Here is a 16,322-nt window from a genome sequence, read left to right as displayed (position 1 = left end):
TCAGATGAAATGGTCCCGAGCTGTCACTGGGGCAGTCCCCTTTAAAACCGTCCCCAATGTGTATTATTCAGGTACGTATATGTATACATTTGGTACTAATATGAACTCTTTAGGTGCAAAGTTATACCAGGGGTACCATCCCATTGACAGCTAGGGAGCATTTTTTTACACTAAAGCTACTGTGAGATCCATCGTAATGTCTAATGTCACAAACACTCATTTACGTTAAGCAAAAGCATGCACTGCTGCAATAGGAGCAATAAAAGCAGTCAGTGTAAAACAGATTAAGTACTTGCATTGTAAAAGAGAGCTTACTATAAGCTAAAATGTATTGTTTACATACATAAGCTATTTTACACGCGTCTCATGTTTCATATATTACTCTTGAAGACCGACATTTTCCACAGTTTACCTTGGGTTACTGCTGTATATTTGTCAACGCTTTAAATAACAGCCCACAATAGTAGCGGCTATATATCACCAGCCATTGTAGTGTAGAAATATGGCCTGGAAAGGACTTGGTATTGGAAAAAAGTGTTTAATACCACTGAGATCTGAAATTTCCAACAGAAAAGAGATGCAAGGGAAAACGCAGCTTTGCCAGCTAAAGGAGACAGAGTCAGACAAAGACTGTGCCTTTGTGTTGCTGCAGACATCCAAAGCCTCTCCAGTGCCACTGCTAAACCTGATTTACAGCACCCATGGGCTGTGTGCACTTAACACACTCGCTTTTAAAACCAAGAAATAGAAGAGATTCTTAGATGTAGACATCTGCAAAATCCAAGATTCATACAATTTAAGCAGTTGCATTAGGAAACGAATGTCCTGTATATGTTCTTTATATACCAGTGTAGCAAAACAGTCTATAGATTAAATTCAAAATGTCTTTATTTTACATCCGTGGCCCCCTGACACCCATCACATGGGGTTTCTTTCACGTCAATCCGCTTGTACGGCACTGTGTAATGTTTAATTCATAGATTAATCAGCCCTTTCATGCATTTCTGGAGCCATCAGTCATTCTCATAGCGCTGCACCTTTACGTGTTAATTAGCGGTGATATTTAACCAAGCAGAGGTTTGCCGTACCCATCAAGCGAGGCAGCCATCTTCATTAAAATTTCAATCTCCCCAGACACAGCTGCACGCATGGACCATGGATTAATGCATGCAGACCCCCAGAAATGATGGAAATGCAATATTAAAGTGTTGTAGCTTTTTAGAGGTGGTTAACCTAATGGTTAATGAGTGTGGGTACACACCCTGCTAAAGGTAATCCTCTACCATTATGGGTTTTCAATGACCTGATATTGAATATTTGGTTTCATTACTGTATAAATGCACTGTAATGGGCCGTTGTAATTGTTTTTCTGTGTGGACGTGCACTGTTTGACTGTTGCAACTTATCATTGTTGTTTATTTGTGCAATGAATATGTGGTTTTGGAGATACTTGTTTAAGTATGGGGAGTTTAAGAAATGCATCTTGAGACTGCATTCTGTTGCATTACTTTGAGTTTAAAACACATAAACATCTGTGTAAAAAGCCCCAACTAGATAGATATAGACGTACAAACAGTTATATATTAGGGATGCACCGATATATCAGCTTAAAATCGGTATCGGCAGGTAAAAGCATTGTTCTCACTATTGAACATCGGCAGATTTGTTTGTTCAATTCTAGGATTTAATGAGATAATATTTTGAAACAAGAAGTGAAAAGCAAAACTATTGGTATCTGTTTGCATTGGCAGATGTCATTATAAAAATCGATTATTGTATTGCACAGAAATGTTGCGTGTGTGTGTATAGATTTATCTTAGATGGATGGATAGATGGATGCATGCATGGATAGATGCATGGATGCATGGATAGATACATAGATAGATGCATAGATAGATGCTTAGATGCAAAGATGGATGGATGGATGCATAGATAGATGGATAGGTAGATGGATGGATACATGGATAGCTGCATAAATAGATCGATAGATGCATAGATGGATGGATGGATGGATGGATGGATGCATGGATAGATATGTAGATAGATGGATCGATGCAGAGACAGACAGATAGATGGATAGATGCAAAGATGGATAGATGCATAGATGGATTAATGCATGGATAGATGCAAAGATGAATAGATGCACAGATGGATAGGTGGATGGATAGATGCATAGACAGATAGATGGAAGGGTGGATGGATGGATGCATGGATACATGCATAGACAGACGGACGGAAGGATGCATAGACAGACAGATAGATAGATAAAGGATGGATGGATGGATAGATAGATGCTTAGACAGACAGACAGATAGATAGATGGATGGATGGACGTTGTAGATGCAAAGATGGATAGATGCATAGATAGGTGGATGGATGGATGGATGCATGGATGGATGCATAGACAGATGAATAGATGGATGGATGGATGCATAGACAGACAGACGGAAGGATGCATAGACAGACAGATAGATAGATAAAGGATGGATGGATGGATGGATGGATGGATGGATGGATAGATAGATGCATAGACAGACAGACAGATAGATAGATGGATGGATGGATGGATGGACGTTGGATAGATGCAAAGATGGATAGATACAAGGATAGATGCATGGATAGATGCAAAGATGGATAGATGCACAGATGCATAGATAAATGGATAGATGCATAAATAGATAGATAGATGCATAGATAGATAGATAAATGAATGGAGGGATGTATGGATAGATAGATATATATATATATATCTTAACAACAGACCTTACTTTGTCCTGATGAAGATTAATTAAGGAGCTCTGTTATTTTACAATGTGCTCTCAAAGAAGACATGCTGTCAACAACTGCTGACAGGAAACCAGGGAATTGGAACTACTGTAATTCTTTGACCTACTTTTCTGTCCAAATAACTCATGCATATTCATATGAAAAACAAAACACTTTTATGCAGTTACACAAGATGTTTTTTTTAACATGTTTTAACATATTTACAGCTCTTATAGAAAGTTAAGATGATAAATGACATGTCATCATATTTCTCTTTCTGTTTTATTAGAAGTAATAAAAGAAAACAACAATAAAAATACACTAATGACATAAATGTGTGTTGCTAAAAACATAGTTAATTATAGTTTGATACATGACATATTCCAATTAACTGCTTTTGCTTTTAACCATGCTAAAAAAAAAATGTATCATAAAAATGTTGATAGTGACAAAATAGAAAAACAATTCCAAAAAGGTGCACAAAAGCAGTTATTGGAATTAATTTTCTCTTTCCTCCTCTGAAGATTCCTTTGTCGACCCCTAAACTCTTTTTATGAGGGGGGACCCAAAGTGGTGAGACAGACTCAGTTGACCAGCACCTCATTGTCAAGATTTATCTCGCTCAAGAGTCATTCACATTCCTGATGACAGAACGAATGCCTCGGCATCCTGCCGAGAGCGTTAAAATCACTCTTAGACAGAGGCACATTCCCCTCGACAGATACATTAACATACAGTGGCCCCGTGCCACCCCATCAATCTGTGGCTTGTTGGGTCCCACATCGCCGCTTCAGGTCTCCCTAGAGAAGCCCGTGGCCTGACTCCCACTTGAGTCACCACTCTTAAATGGTGGCCCTTCTTGAATAAAGGGGTCTGAGGATGATGTAGTCTGGGTCACAGGAGCATTCCAAGGTCCTCCGTACAGGTTATGAGAAAGGCTAACTTAAATGCGAACACAAATGCAGAGCATAGGCATCAAACTTAAGTGTTATTAGCTGTGTTATTTACAACACTTAAGTGTTTCTGTGGCCTTTGTATCGCTAGCCAAGATCTTTAACCGCTAGGCTACAACTACTGCCATATTATTTTGTAAATACTACATTCGTAAGTAGCTGGCTGACCAGAAAATAATATATCTTATACTTTTCCCATCGAGAAGCAGTGCTTGGGAATTCTTATTTCTTATATTAATGCAATAGTAACTTATCGCTATTTTTTTGCACATTAATTTTGCTTCATGATTGACTAATAAGCTCGACAATAAAAAGAAATCCTGAACTTATGGTGTTTTGAAAGTGAAGGATAATTCTGCATGCATGGGATTTCGTGCCCCAGCTGTAATTTAATCAAGCCACCGTTTCGGCATACAACACAAAAATTGATTAAACTAATCAAAGTGTAAACACTTCCTCCTCCCTGACCTTCCATAAACAGCTCGTGTCACTGTCTCAATCGCTGATACATTTATGACACCTGTTTGTTCAGGAAGAAACATAAAACAGAAATTGCAAGCATGCAATATGCCTCCAGCAGTGAGATACGAACCCCGGGTGCGACTCGCATGCTGGCACGCATGTTAAAAAACCCTAATGCGTCTCTTTAGATGTTATGCAATTATGCGTGAGGTTGGGAAGGCCTTCGCGGGCCTTCATTTTGTGCTCGTGCCCTCCCACTGCAATTTTCCACATGAACAAGCAAGGTGAAGCGAGGGGTAAGGTGGAGGTGCACGTCTTACGAATCCTTGAGCTTCTGACGGACGGCTTCGGCCTCGCTATTTACCCTTAGAAATTATCACGGGTCACAGCTGTTTCAGTAGGTTTGCGCTCGCCATCTCCAACATGTAAGCTGTGCGTGGCTGATGTAGATATAAGGGATATAGATGGATGAGAAGAGAGCGTTTAAGGAGATGAGAGAACGAATAGACGGTAGGCCAAAGTGACTTTGGCAGTCAGCTGCTATTGATCAGCTTTACGATACATTGATTTATATGAGACAGTTCAAAGTACTTTGAAGAGATATGAGTCATATGTAGCCCTGCTAATCTGAGGGGGAGCAAGATAGGGACAATTGGTAAAAAAATGGTCTGATGAACAGCAAACAGGGTTATGATTTCTTTAATAAACGGAACAATCAGATTCTTGATTATGATTGGTCGAGCCAACACCACATATTGTAGACATAAGTGTAGTCTACTGTGACTGCGGAATTAACTACGGATTAAATAAATTACCTAATTATTATCAAATAAATACGGTCTGTATAGTAGGCCTATGTGTGCACTGTAAAAAATGTTTTGCACTTAAAGGGGACATTTCACAAGACTTTCTTAAGATGTAAAATAAATCTTTGGTGTTCCCAGAGTGTGTGTATGGGAAGTTTTAGTTAAAAATACCATATAATTTATGTTTAAATTGCCACTTTGTAGATGTGAGTTAAAATGTGCCATTTTTGGGTGTGTCCTTTAAAATGCAAATGAGCTGATCTCTGCACTAAATGGCATTGTCGTGGTTGAATAGTGCAGATTAAGGGGTGGGATTACTGTAATAAGATCCCCTTCTGACATCACAAGGGGAGCCAAATTTCAATTACCTATTTTTTCACATGCCTGCAGAGAATGGTTTACCAAAACGAAGTTACTGGGTTGATCTGGGTTGATACAAGCACTGGGGACCAAATTATAGCATTTACACATCAGATTTTCAAGTGTACAAGTCATTTAAACTTTTATTTTTAATCTTGAATATGAGTTGTTGTAACTTATAAAATAAAGTTAAAATAAGTTCAGCAAATTCAACTTTATTTTATAAGTTACAGCAACTCATCACTAGTCAAAATAAAAGTTGTTGACTGTAAAAAATACATTTGTACAGGGTATGGAACATTCTGTACATAGTACATTCATGTTTTTAATATCAAGTGAGTCATACGATTATTCACTTATGATGCATTAACAACAACCATAAAAAATGTACTTGTTTGTGTAGTTAAAACAGGTACAATTTAACCACAGGGAATACATTTTTGGTACATAAAAGCACTACCTCTAGCTCAGTTTTTTTAACACTGAGATTTCTGACATCTACTATTCATTTCCCATGCTGTTTTTCGCATTTATAGTATAAAAGTACGTAATTGTCGAATGCAGCATGAACCTGGGACCGCAGTATTACTGCGCCACTGCGCGTGTGTTGCATGGCAACCATTGAACGCGAATGTTTCTGAGGAACTACCTTGATTGGCGGAAGAATATAACATAATAATTACAATATCATTATCATTAATATCATATTAATGATCATATTATCATTGTTTCTCTGTTTGTATGAAACTTTGTCAGGTTTATAGCCGCTTTTAAAAGCAATATAAGCCCATTTGGCTTATTGCGGCCTTATTGCTTTAAAGACTCAAGTTGTGATTTACTGAATACCTGCAAGGCATCAATGTACAAGGGGAAATTAATGGCAGAGATAACTCCGCAAACCTGCTTTTGATCATCTCAGGGAAATTTCCACGGACACTGTGATACGTTCTCGTCTTTCAAAGGAATATGGAGTCTCGTGAGGTAGATAGTGCAAGTGACACGCGCGTACACACCCACTCAGAGTACACGCGAAGACGCGCGCCGATGAAGAGATAAAGTAAAGATTTATGTGACAATGAAGTAATTGCGTGCCGCCATTTATCTTTAAAAACTGCCGGCTGATCCTTTCTCGTGGGTTTTTTAACAATTATTTGAGAAGAAATATACTTACTGCACACTGTGGAATTTTTGGACATAAGCATTTATTTTCCCCTTACGAAAATTAATGTGGCAAAAGTGTAGTAACCATGTTTTTTTGGTTTATTGATTACTATTGATTACTATTGGTTTTACTACAGTAACTATGGTTTATCTATGGTTTTTGAAAATCATGCTCGCTAATCCATGGTTATTTTGTGTTAACCTTGGTAAAAGTGTAGTAACCATGTTTTTTGGTGTATTGGTTACTTTTTTGGTGTCTTTATTACTATCAGCAAAACCATGGTTTTACTGCACTAACCATGGTTTAACTATAGTTTTTGAAAACCATGGTTGTCAAAACCATGGTTATTTTGTGGTTACCATGGTTTTACTACAGTAATCATTTTTTTTAACTGTAGTAAAACCATGGTTAATTTTCGTAAGGGAGTACCATGATTTTTTGGTTTTACCTGTAGATAAACCATGGTTATTTTTCGTTAGGGTCTCTTCTAACATATAACCGGATTATGCTGCATATGGTAACTATACCCTTATGCAAACTAACTATGGTTTTACTGCAAAATAAACAAAAGACATGGCAACAAGAGTTAACCCTGGTTACCCCAAATTAGTTTAACCATTGTTTTTGTAGTTAAACCTGGTTAAGTACAGTATTTAATGAACCTGTGTCCAAATGACAAAATGCTGTAGTTTACTATAGTAAAATTCCTAAATACTATAGTGGTTTCAAATCTTACTATGGTAAAGTACTCTATAGTATTCTGGTTTAATTTTAACCCAATGGTTTGGTTTATTCATACTGCACTTGACCCAACCACATCATTTTAGTGTACAGTTTATCAATAGTCAATACTACAAAACAATATAGTATAGTGTAGTACAGTTTACTATGATAAATACTTCAAATAAACTTAAGTATTTTGTTTTCTTGTGGGTGCATGTGGTTTTTCTGACTATACTGCATCGATTTGACTGCCAAAGAAACTTTCAGCATGGAAACAATATGTTGCCATCAAAGTATTCATTTAGCAGACGCTTTGGATTCAAAGCAACATTCAGTGCAAGGTTTCCATTAGTTTCTGTGTTCTTTGGTAATCAAACCCATGACCTTGGAGTTGCTAGTGACATGCTTTACAAGTTGAGCTACAGTAACAGCATTTGTTACATATTAGCGGTTTAACTGCACATATTGTTGCACAACTCGGTTTTAATGGCATAATTAATGGTGTTTGCTTAAATAATCATCAAAACTTAATGTGATACTTTAGTGCATAAGTCCCCGGATAACATCTGTGGTATAGATATGAATCATACTTCAGATCATCCTTACGACATTGTCACCTGGTGGACGATAACATCGGTAAAACATTCGCATAGACGTAGGGAGGCCCATGTCTTGGAATCAGATTGTGATTGAGATTTGTGGTTTGGTTTTTTGAGTAAGAAATAAACTCTAGCGTAGAGTTTTGCAAAAGCAAATTTCAGTCTGTTAGTCGGCTATATTACTCGAAGGGTAGTAAACTGAGGATAAAGAAAACATTTAATGCTCCATTGTTTAGCAGAACCCCTAGAATTAAAACATGTATGTGGTTATTATTGGCAGGCCACAAAGTAAACATCAAATAGGACACGGTGATGACAGGAGCTCGAAAACACTATTTACTTTTCTATTGGACTGTCGATTGAGATGATCCTGCCCGTCCAAAATCATGGAGCAGGATGTTATTTTTGAGTTTGATAGCAAATGCATTCCACAAAGAAACAGAAGCAGGCCTGAGTGAGTGAAAATGACTGCGGCTACAAATCATCTCTCTGCCTCTTTCTCTCTCTCCTTCCTTCTTGCTCTCTGACGTCAGGAATGTTGAGCACTCCGTGCACCTTCCCTTGGGGAGAGGATTTTACGATTGAAACCTGACACCGTTTCTGTGTCCCATAAGCAACAGAGCGGTAACTCACATCAAAGACAGCCAGCGTCGAATCACAGCGCGGCCATAAATTCGCCTGTCACCCCCGGACCAATCAGAGGCGAGCATTAAATCAACTCTGTCATGCTGGCAGCCAATGGTGGGACGGCGGCGGTAAATCTGTCAGGCCAGCGTCTGTTAACGGGCGCTGTGGTGCAGATGGGGAATCCGTGAGGGTGAGGGGGGAATGAAAGTATATATGAAGGAGGGAGAAAGAGAGAGAGAGAGAGAGTGGTCGAGGGAGGGGAAAGCTGAGCACTTAGAGCTAAAGCGTGCAAAAAATCCTGCTCGTCTTGATCTGGTTACCCAACGATTCATTTGTAAACCCATAATGGGTGAAAATCAAAGTGAAAATTTGTGCGAAACAAGACCAAACATGACCACAGAAGACGAATACACGCATCCCCTAACACCAGAAAAAGAAAAATGTCGTAAAGCTTAATTGCTACCATTGCTGTGCGTGACATTGAGTGTCCACGGCAAAAGTGAGTTATGGCTACATAACGCTCAACAATTACATCACTGGTTTAATCACCGACTCCGTTAAGATTATTTCAGATCACGACACTCAAACACATTCGGCCCATTTAAAACCTCAAATGCTTCTTCGTAACATGACGACATAAATTAATGATTTAACGTACGAAAAAATGACTCGTGGTTTGTTTGAGCTGGGCCATGGTGCTTAGTTCGAGCAAGGCTGCTGACCAGATGTTCTACACGCATGAACATTCACAACTAAGAAAGACAGCGTGTTTGTTGGTTTGCGTGTACAGCTGTAACGCAGCAGGACGGACTTTGGGATCTTAGGGGATTTGAGTCTCCATCTAAATCATGGGGCAGGAAAGAAGGGCCCCCTCTTTAAAAATGTCAACAGGCTGCTGCTTACCGCGTTTTGTACTCAGCAAACATCTTTGGTTCAAATCGACAGGCCTCGTTTTCAACAGGGGGCCGCGGCCAGGTTCGGTGACAAATAGCGCAGGCAAATCTAAAATAGAAACGTCTAAACAGTTGTAGACATTTCCAACAGCCTGGCTGATAAATGTAGCATGCCTTCGCTTAAATTTATGTGTTTTTAAACTTTCCGTCATGCGATATGAAAATAAGGTAGCCTATACTCTTGCGCGGAGGTCCGGCCAAAGCAATAACATCTTAGCCTTTCTGAATGGCACATTTGAAACGCTTAATGTGCGCTTGTGTAAATATTGAAATCGCACATAGCTTAAATGCGAACGGGATCCAAGTTTTAAAGCCGTACTTTTAGCCGGTCTTTAGCAGTCCATATATGAGATTTATCTCAAGGATTTCCTAAGTGTACTCGTACACCTGTGAAGTTTACGTTTAAGGATTTTAAACCTGCAAAAGTGACTGCTTCTGACGATTTCAGGAGACGAATAACTTCAACGCGGCTCTAAATGAAATACTGCAAAGACGACGTTGTTATTACACACGATAGAATAGCTTGTTGAAATACTGCTGGATCAGCACAAGTCGTGGCATTGCTGTTGGTTTTGGCTGCTTTTGCCTCCGATGTGAAATGATTTTCTATTGGACGGGAATCCATAAACAAGCCCTGCGAGAGAAAGAGGCGCCATAAAACATCAAGTCACACGAGGCGTTTCCGCTAGCGTCCGTGCTAGCCTAGGGACCCGTGTGGTGTGTCGAAAAATGACTGTTTGCCCGATTATGACTCCACTTATTCCCCAGTGTGGTTGGGTTTAGTTGTTGGCTCATCATTCAGGAGTCTGAATGAGTGCAGTCGTATCTGGCAGGAGGTCAAAATTCGGCATAACAGGCGTGCGTAGTTTCCACTCTTATCTCAACCTTGTTGTGCATGGATTCCACTTTCTATGGTCCTTGATGAATTTGGACCGCCTGTATTTGCCTATACCAAATGCAGGCCATTTATCGCAGCCATGCTGTTTGCTCAGCTTCAGCATTGGGCTGCACGCACAATGAATACAAAACACACCCGCTATTTTGATATGAATGAGCATTCTCGCATGCAAAGCATTTGATTTCGAGTCCTCAGTAGAGCACGCATACGGTCGCATTAAAGCATTCAGCGTGCGAGCGTGTCAGAGGTTGTTGGAGCAAAGGTGCGATACTTAGACAGTGACACAGACTCTGTTAGCTTGTAGATGATGATAATTTATAGACTGCCGCAACTGCAGACACACACCCAGCTTTAAGCATCAATTACGGGCCTCCTGTCCACATGCCTGTGACAGCTTTACTGCATGTTTTGTACAGCGTGTCAAACCGCACTGTTTTACGCTATTATACTCATTCCTCTGTAATTAATATAAATTACCTTTTTGCCTTTTTACAGCTGTGCCACCATAATTATAAGCGATGAAAGGCTGTCATTTACTGCCTATAGGTGATGCAGGATTATCCAGTTGAAAGGCCATCGGTGCAGCAGGCGTAGCAAGAAAATAAGGGGTCAGATTTGACCCCATCTCTGTTTTGCTGGGGAGAACGTTGACATCATCATCCACAACCATTATTGCACCCTACATACAGATGTTAAAGGATATGCTTTTCGAACCAGGGATTGCTGCAGGTCATAAGCAGAGCGGTCTTTCGAAGAAAACTAGGGTCGAACGTGTTGTCAGTAAGGGCAGGATGCTTTCTTCAGGTCTATTAGGATGCAGAAGAGGTTTACGGGAGTAATTTCTGTGTTACTATGGTCACCGAATGGATGAGCAAAAGTAATCCGCATTCAAACAGACTTTTTCGACACTCTTCTTGTCCCTGTGTTAAATTCATGGCGTTGGGCGAGCCAATGTAGCTATGTTGGGCTGGCTGGAATGCTTGAACCAGGGTGTCAGGGTTTGACTGGTTGGCTTTAGATGGTTGGTTGGGATTGAACCGAGTTAAATGGAAAATCTAATGGATTGGTTTTTCCAAGTATTTTACACCTCACTTGCTCAAACAAATAGCACAGAGACAGTATTTATACTTTTTGCGGTGTTTAACCTACTTCTGCATAGTAAGATACGATAGATGATAGACTCTGCTTATACACTTTTACCTTTGGTTCTCCAATTAAATGATACTATCTTAAAGGGATCTCCAGGTCTGGCGCTACCCCTTTTAGCATAGCTTAGCCATTGAATCAGATTAGACCATTAGCATCACGCTAAAAAATAACCAAAGAGTTTTGATATTTTTCCTATTTAAAACTTGACTCTTCTGTAGTTACATTGTGTACTAAAGGGCGATTTATAGTCGTGCATAGGTTCTACGCCGTAGCTATGGCGTAGGCTATCCGTAGCCTGTGCGTAGCCCTGCGTAGCCTGACGCAAAAGCAAAAATTTTAACAGCGCGTCAGATCTACGCGGACTGCAAGCGCTGTGATTGGTCCACCAGAACCCCTCCCGTCAGGTAAAAAAAACTGCGTCATAGGTATTTCCGTTTGTAACTGTGAAAACAAAGATGAGCCAACTTGAGGAGTGATTTAACTCAAACTGCATCAAAAGTCGCTGTTTATTTACTTCCATCATTGCTGGTCTTCTCAAATTATACATAACAAGTTGCTGTTTTTTCTTCGTTTGTGGGTTAACTTGCTTAGCTTCTTCTTCTGTGACTTCTTCTGCTGCTACTGTGGTTACACGCGTGGTTACTGCCTACCAGCGGTCTGCGGGTGTGTTTGCACGTCGACGCGGACGACGACGCAAAAGTATAAATGAAAACTGACGCGGAACCTACGCCGTCGCGGCTACGCCGCAGGACCTACGCACGACTTTAAATCGCCCTTAAGACAGACAGAAAATTTAAAGTTGCGATTTTCTAGGCAGATATGGCTAGGAACTATACTCTAATTCTGGCGTAATAATCAGGGACTTTGCTGCTGTAACATGGCTGCAATAGGCGTAGTGATATTACACACTGCCCGACAATAGTCCCCAGCCATTAAAAGTTACTAAGGGGACTATTTTCGGCTGCTCCGTAATATCATGCGCCTCCTGCAGCCATGTTACAGCAGCAAAGTCCTTGATTATTACGCCAGAATGAGAATATAGTTCCTACCAATATCGGACTAGAAAATTGCAACTTTTTATTTTTTGTCTGTCTCAGTTCACAACATAACTACAGAAGAGTCAAGTTTTAAATAGGAAAAATATCCAAACTTTTTGGTTATTTTTTAGCGTGATGCTAATGGTCTAATCAGATTCAACAGATTATGCTAAGCTATGCTAAAAGTGGTATAGCGCCAGACCCGGAGATCAGCTGAATGGATTCCAAAAAGGTAAAAATCAACTCTAGGGGAGCTGAAAAATGAGCATGTTTTCAAAGGAAGTGGAGTGTCCCTTTAAAAAACTTGTTAAACTGTGCTGAGAATAAAGCAGACTTCATAACACACAGATGAGCGAAATGTCCCAAGGTTTTTTAATCTGCGACCCATCCAATAATGAATCATAATGAGTGACCTCATAATGAAAAAGCTACTTAACTGAATTGGTCAAATAAATTAAGATGCGAAGGCTTTCATGGTTTGGAGATAAGACGCCACCGCTTACGATCCTCACAGAGACAGGGTTAGGGAACTCCCTCTGGGAGGGTGGGGCATTCAGGGGCCAACGTGATGTTTCATTCCTCTATACAGCACGTTTCGGGACATGAGCGGAGACAATGGAAACTTTCCCAACTACTTTCATATGGATTCCAAAGCATTATTAAAGAGCAAGATAAATAGGATGTGAAGGTTATGGAGGTGTGCTGAAGCAGTGCCAGGGAAGTTCTCCATGTCAAACCGAACCGCAGCTGTATATCAGATCCAATCTGGCCTAAACAAGCTCTTTTCTAAATCTGGCTCTTATTACAACTGCATGATGTTGAACTTTTGTAATATTCAGTTTTCACCCCTACGTCTGCAGTACAGATTAAGAGAATAGAGAAGCATGCAGTGATTTAAGAATAGTTGCACCAGGTTTTCAAACAGAGTGTCCCCGTAGCCTAATTGCAAGAGGTCATTTGTTCGATTCCAGGGTACAAAATAAAAAAATAAAATGTAGATTACATGCGCTGTAAGTCACTTTGGATAAAATGCAATGTAAAAAATACCCTAATAAAATCTGACTTTACTCTTTCAGGCGATTGTCACACGTGACCTTTAAGATTGCATGCATCTCATCTCCACCCCCAGTGTGATAACTGTGTCCTAGGTATGATCCCGAGGTATGTACATGATATACTGCTTATTTTTACAACCATCTCTCGAGGGGGAAGCTTTCATTTGCATTAAAAAGAGAGAGAGGGGAGGTATCCACCAGAGAAAAAGCAGGCGTGTGAAGCTGTCATACCTCCTTAAGCATTTTGGCTCACACATACACACATGTCGGGTTGATGTAGGTCGTGCAACAGATTTTTATTTCAGAATATTGGGGTAAATACATCTCTATTGCACTGTAAGAGGGCTTGTGGCCAAAACAGCTATTGCAGAACTTAAAATAACAGCTTGGTTTTAGGACGTCTTAATATGGCACCATATGTTGAAAGTCATTTACGATGAAATTACAATCTGCAATTTAATCAGAGGTAAAGTTAACCTCACAGTTGTGGACGAATTAGAAGATGTGTAATTTTGCACGCATGATGGACTAAAATGTGCCTGGGAAACACAAAAGGGCGACAAAAAAAGAAAGTTAGAACTTTAATTTAGGATAAATGGCCTTCAGCCTCAAAACCATCAAGACACTGTGTGTTGGATTTACCACCAGAAGAGGACACTGTTGGACAGACTTCGAGTCTGTGTAAGAAAGGGAGACAAGCAGGAGACTGGGAAGAAACTGATTATTGAACAAATTATGGTTTAACTCATTTAACCAGGGAATTAAAATATCATCTCATTTTTAGTGGATCTATGTATTATGGTTGAAAATTCTTAAATTACTTAGAATTTAAGTGAAACGTGTTTTTTTTACAGTAAATAGAGTTGAATCAATATTGTTTCTGTAACATAAACTAGAAATATCAACTTGTATAGATTAACTTGTGTAGATAAACCGGTCTTCTCATGAAAATAGCCATAGATGCATTAAATGGCACATTTCACAAGACTTTTTTAAGATGTAAAATAAATCTTTGGTGTCCCGAGAGTACGTATGTGAAGTTTTGGCTCAAAATATCATAGAGATAATTTATTATAGCATGTAAAAATTCACACATTGTAGGTGTGAGCAAAAATGTGCAATTTTTGAGTGTGTCCTTTTAAATGCAAATGAGCTGATCTCTGTATGGCAGTGTGGTGTTTGGATAGTGCAGAAGGGGTCTCCTTCTGACATCACAGGGGGAGACAAATTTCAATTACCTATTTTTTCACGTTTGCAGAGAATGGTTTACCAAAACTAAGTTACTGGGTGATCTTTTCCACATTTTCTAGGTTGATAGAAGCACTGGGGACTAGGGATGCTAAACAATTAATCGCGATTAATCGTTAGCAGAATAAAAGTTTTTGTTTACATCACATATGTGTGTAAACTGTGTATAATAAATATGTATATATATAAATATGAACACATTCATGTATAATTTTAAGAAAAAAAATGTATATATTAAGTATTTATATTCATATATATAATATAAATTATACATAAATATACAAATGTATATCCACATGTAAACATTTCTAAAACATATACATGCATGTGTGTACATTTATTTATACGAAGTTATTATACACAGTTCACACACATATATGATGTAAACAAAAACTTTTATTCTGCTAACGATTAATCACAATTAATTGTTAAGCATCCCTACTGGGGATCCAATTATAGCACTTAAACATGAAAAAAGTCAGATTTTCATGATATGCCCCCTTTAAAGGGAATAGGATTAAAGGGATAATTCACCCAAAAATGAAAATGTACCCACTTTCATGTTGTTACAAACCTGTACAAATTTCTTCTGATGACCACGAAAGAGGCTATTTTGAGGAATGTTTGTAACCAAACCGATCAGAGGCCCCATTAACTTCCATAGTAGAAAAAAAAAAATATTATGTAAGTGAATGAGGCTCATGATCGGTTTAATTACAAACATTCCTCAAAATATCTTCCTATGAAGAGAAATTCTTACAGGTTTGTAACAAAATGAGAGTGAATAAATGATGATAGAAATTTAATTTTTGGGTGAACTATCCCTTTAAAGGGACACTCCACTTTTTTTGAAAATTTTCCAGCTCCCCTAGAGTTAATCAGTTGATTTTTACCTTTTTGGAATCCATTCAGCAGATCTCCGGGTCTGGCGGTACCACTTTTAGAATAGCTTAGCACAATTCATTGAATCTGATTAGACCATTAGCATCGTGCTAACAAATAACCAAAGAGTTTGATATTTTTCCTATTTAAAACTTGACTCTTCTGTAGTTATATCATGTACGAAGACCGACAGAAAATTTAAATTTGCGATTTTCTAGGCAGATATGGTTAGGAACTATACTGTAATTCTGGCATAATAATCAAGGACTTTGCTGCCGTAACATGGCTGCAGCAGGCGTAGTGATATTACACAGTGCCCGAAAATAGTCCCCTGCCATTGAAAGTTACTAAGGGGACTACTTTCAGGCGCTGCGTAACAAAATTGCGCCTCCTGATCGGCTGAATGGATTCCAAAAGGTTAAAATCAAATGTTTAACTATATAAGAGCTGGAAAATTAGTATATGAAAAAGTGGAGTGTCCCTTTATGAATAAAGGAATTAATTAAATGATCTACAAATATTTTAATAAAAAAAAAAAAACACCAAAAGCACAGTAAACAAAATGACCTCAAAATCTGGTTAAGGAAAAGTCCCCGCAAAACAACCCGCCCCAAAAGAGAGTAAAACACGGTGAAGAAAAGC

The sequence above is a fragment of the Paramisgurnus dabryanus genome, chromosome 21 (assembly GCF_030506205.2).
Source record: "Paramisgurnus dabryanus chromosome 21, PD_genome_1.1, whole genome shotgun sequence".
Classification (NCBI taxonomy): domain Eukaryota; kingdom Metazoa; phylum Chordata; class Actinopteri; order Cypriniformes; family Cobitidae; genus Paramisgurnus; species Paramisgurnus dabryanus.
This window is presented reverse-complemented; position numbering follows the sequence as displayed.